The following is a 4,900-nucleotide window of genomic DNA, read 5'->3' on the forward strand; positions in this document are numbered from 1 at the left end:
AAGAAGAATTTTTAGGAAACTGAAGTCAGTGCAACATCATCAATCTCCTGATGTTGTTTCACATCAGTTCTCTGACCTAACGTGTCCTTCTCTGTGGAAATGGTAAATAGACTGGTTGTTATATACTGTAGCTCTTTTCTTCTCGAGCACTCAGAGCATTTTATACAACATGTAGCAGTTCACCCATTCACACAACTACTTTCTTCTACATCTAAGTGCTTTCTACTTCTACCTTCTTCATCTAAATGCATCTACTTTAAACCCAGTGTGCAGCAGGAAGCGATTGATCAGTACATTCTGATTAGTAAACCTGCTCTACCACTTGGGCCACAGCCACAACAAAAGGCTGGAAGTGCCACACAAAATTTCTTTTTCATTATGTAAACTCAAAGACTTGTTGAAAATCCCAACCTATCAAAAAGCAAATAATCAACTTAAAACAAGTGCCTAGTTCTGAGTTCTCCTACCAGTGGATGCAAACCCAAAAAGTCATGATAGAAAAGATCAAATTAGTAATTTAACAATGTATGTGCTAATTTGTTTACATCACCTCAAATGCTGCTGTCTTTATTGGTGTTCTTGATTGCTGCGTGATGAGTCACAGGTAGGTTGTCTACATAATCTAGTTTGGCAACTTTGTTTTATCCAAATCTATTGTGTTTTTCGGTTAGGGATCCAGAGGAGCCAGAGACTGGACTCCCCCAATCACGCTGCACCACTCTCCTGGCAGAGGAGTTTCTATTACAAAGTCTGCAAAATTCTGGAGTGTTTGCTTCATTTGTGTAGATAGGAAAGTTGTAAACAGTGACATGGGCTTTTCACAATAGTCACAGCTTATAGTGATTGGGAAATCAAAAGCTTTACAATTACAGGCAAGAAAAGCCTGTAACTTTCCCCTGGGAATTTTACCGAAGGAATATCTAGTTCAAATCTATGCTAAATATTAAGAAGGCACTCAGATACATTATCCTTTAGACAGAGATATAGTTAAGGGCATAAAACTATTTTTTTAAATAACTGTCAATAAACAAACATGAAATAAAAGAGCCCCATGTACCACTTCTCCCACTCGCCTTGGGAGACGATGGACAGCGACAGAGAGTGTTGGCCAGCAGTTGACCAAGTAGTTCTTTATGTAACACTTCTGGAGTCGTTACAGTATACTAGGACCAGTTAGGTTCGACTACTAGAGTAGTAATGAGTGTAGCGTGTAATAAAGACCACAGACCAGAAAATAAGTTTAAACTGCCGGCTTATTATTTTGTAAAGACAGAGAATAGACAGTTGACACACATTACATAAAACATTCAACACCACATTTGAGGAAAACAAAATATTTTCTTTCCCTTTTTAGTTCAGTACTTTCTGTTAATTTATCCTATTTATCTCAAAACCTTTTATTTAGCTTTAAAAGGATGTTATTTTCAACCTAGGTTATTGTTTTACTTATTTCAAGTTCTAAGTTCGAATTTATCCTTTAATCTATTTGAGTTAACGCTGTGTTATTTTAAATCAAGTTTAGTTCTTTAGGCCCAAGATTTAATTTAATCTTGGTCTAGTTCACCTTTAGGTTTCAACCATTTCTTATTTTGTTTTAACCCAACAAAATTATTTGCATTTCCATTAGAATAGAATAGAATAGAATAGAATGCCTTTATTTTCACTATACAGTTGTACAATGAGATACAGAGCATCTCCTACTCAGTGTAAACATGCTGGGGGGAGGGGTACAGTACTCCAGCGCTATGTACATATGGACAGTATAACATAGGGAAAAAGATATGTATGTATATGTATGTATATATATATATATATATATATATATATATATATATATATATACATATATATATATATATATACATATATATATAAAATGTACAATATACAAGCCGTATTTTTAAGAAAGAAGAAAAAAAAGAAAGTAATATGTAATAAATAGTGTTATGTATATTGTGAGGAATTGAGGTGTTATTTTTCTGCCATTTTTATTATTTCATTTTATTAATTCTAGTTTTATTATTTTGCTATTGCTATTGCATCATAATCATATAACAAGCATCTGCATTGACGCATTTATTAATAGTGATATTGCATTTAGATGTTTAAACACATTGGCACCCAATTAAGCTTTATTACAGGTGCAGTTATAACCACTTTAAACTGTTGAGTTGAATTTATAATCTTAAATGTTTATATGCAGACTGTAGTGTGAAAGAGTAACTCTGTGCCAAAATAAGACAGGAAGTTACATGTTTTTGAAGTTACATGCTTTGCAGGAAGTGAAACCAAAACCAGAGTCTGAGTGAAAGTTAGTCTGAGGAGCAGTTTAGATGATGCTGTTATCTTTTATACTTTTATATCTTTTGATTAAGCTTTTAGTAGAGGTTCTTGATGAAAACATTTATTCAGTAGAGTACACATACATAGTTTTGGTTCGGTTATTACATACACGAGAGCGGCTTCTGTCTCTCTGTCTGGGGAGAGGCCAGGAGCTAGTCGGCGAGGTGAAATGGGGTGCGATTGTAACCACACATGTAACCACACACACACACACACACACTGAGTTAGAGGGATCATTTATAGGGGAAAGTTTAAATTGTGTTGCTAGGGTTGCAGTTTTATGTTGGTGTATGTGACTGTTTGATGAAGAAGCAGGTGCACGAGGCGAGAGCTGAGCGGGCTTGAGGGAAACCACCGGGGAGAAGATGGAAGCCGGTGTTCTTTTAATTGTGTCTTAAGTTGTCAAATAGAACATTTGTGGTTTTGAAGCTGATGTACTGACGCAATGAGGGGGCGTCACAAAATATACTCTGATGCATATAAAACTGTAGTTTGATGTTCGGAGGATGAGATTGTGGGGCTGTCTGCTCATAGAGTCCGCTCATTCTCCCACGCGTGTCTTTTCATTAAAAAATCATCGTCTTTACCTTTTGGACCAGTGTGGTTACTTGCATTCCTCCTGTGTTTCCTTCCCTATATTTTTTGAACCTTAACCTATACAGTTGAGTTATTGCACATAGAATTGGTATGAATAGTGTTATGTATATACAGTTGAGTTATTGCACATAGAATTGGTATAAATAGTGTTATGTATATACAGTTGAGGTATTGCACATAGAATTGGTATTGCACAGTGGTGGTCCATAGAGGAAGTGGGAAGTGGGGGGCTGTGTTATCGGTGCATGTGTGAGTTCAGGGTGGTTATCGCTTTGGGGAAGAAACTGTTTTTGAGTCTGTGGGTTTTTGTGCTGATGCACCTGTAGCGCTTCCCTGAGGGAAGCAGGCTGAACATGTTGAAGCCAGGGTGGGAGCTGTCCTTGATAATGTTTGCTGCTCTGCTGAGGCAGTGGGAGGAATAAATGTCCATCAGGGAGGGGAGAGGGCAGCCGATGATCTTTTGTGCTGTCTTGACCACACTCTGAAGCCTCACTCTATCCGCCTTGGTGCAGCTGCTGTACCATACCGTGATGCAGTAGGTAGGTTAGCAGGCTCTCAATGGATGAGCGGTAGAAGGTCAGCAGCAGGTTGGAGTTCAGCTTGTACTTCCTGAGGACTCTCAGGAAGTGCAGCCACTGTTGGGCCTTCTTGACGACCGCTGAGATGTTTTCTGTCCAGCAGATGTCAGCAGAGATGAGGACAGCAAGGAACCGGAAGGTGTGGACCCTCTCCACACACTCCCCGTTGATGTAGAGGGGGGCCAAGTCGGTGCTGTGTCTCCTGAAGTCAACAATGAGTTCTTTGGTTTTCTTAGTGTTCAGTGCCAGGTTGTTTTCTGAACACCATGCTGCCAGCTTCAGGACTTCCTCTCTGTACTCTGCCTCGTCTCCCTTCTAGATGAGTCCGACTACCGTGGTGTCATCAGCAAACTTGATGATGAGAGTGTTGTTGTGGGTCGAACTGCAGTCGTGGGTGTAGAGAGAATACAGGAGGGGGCTCAGCACACAGCCCTGTGGGGAGCCGGTGCTCAGTGTGCGAGTGGAGGAGAGATGAGGGCCGAGTCTTACAGTCTGGGGCCGGTTTGTGAGAAAGTCTTTTATCCAGGCACATGTGAGAGGAGGGAGGCCAAGAGTGACCAGTTTGGTGATGAGGATGTCCGGGATGATTGTATTAAAGGCTGAGCTGTAGTCCACGAAGAGCATTCGGACGTAGCTCTGCCGCTGCTCTAGATGACTCAGCACAGCGTGGAGGGCTGTGGCGATGGCGTCTTCTGTGGATCTGTTTGCACGGTATGCAAACTGGTGGGGGTCGAATTCTCGGGGGAGGTAATCCTTGATGTGCTGAAGGACTAGTCTCTCAAAGCATTTCATGATTACCGGTGTGAGGGCCACAGGGCGGTAATCATTCAGGCTGGAGATGGGAGACTTCTTCGGCACTGGGATGATTGTGGCTGATTTTAGACAGGATGGGATGGCTGCCTGATCCAGTGAGAGGTTGAAGAGTCTGGTGAAGATGAGGGTGAGCTGGTGTGCGCATGCTCTTAGTACCTTGCCAGGTACTCCGTCTGGACCGGCCGCCTTCCTGGGGTTCACTGCTAGGAGCACACGTCTGACATCGTGCTCCGTTACAGTGAGTGGAGCGGTGCAGGAACCAGGTGCGGGTGAGGATGAGGATGGGAGCAGGGCTGAGGCAGATGAGTGTTGCTGTTGTGGTGTTTCAAAGCGGGCGAAGAAGCTGTTTATTTCCTCTGCCAGCTGCACACTCGGGTTTTCTGTTTTCGCAGTGCTGCCTCTGTGGTTGATGATGGTAAATGGTAAATGGTAAATGGCCTGTATTTATATAGCGCCTTAACAGTCCCTAAGGACCCCAAAGCGCTTTACATATCCAGTCATCCACCCATTCACACACACATTCACACACTGGTGATGGCAGCTACATCGTAGCCACAGCCACCCTGGGG

The sequence above is a fragment of the Oreochromis niloticus genome, linkage group LG9, assembly GCF_001858045.2.
Source record: "Oreochromis niloticus isolate F11D_XX linkage group LG9, O_niloticus_UMD_NMBU, whole genome shotgun sequence".
In the NCBI taxonomy this organism is placed as follows: domain Eukaryota; kingdom Metazoa; phylum Chordata; class Actinopteri; order Cichliformes; family Cichlidae; genus Oreochromis; species Oreochromis niloticus.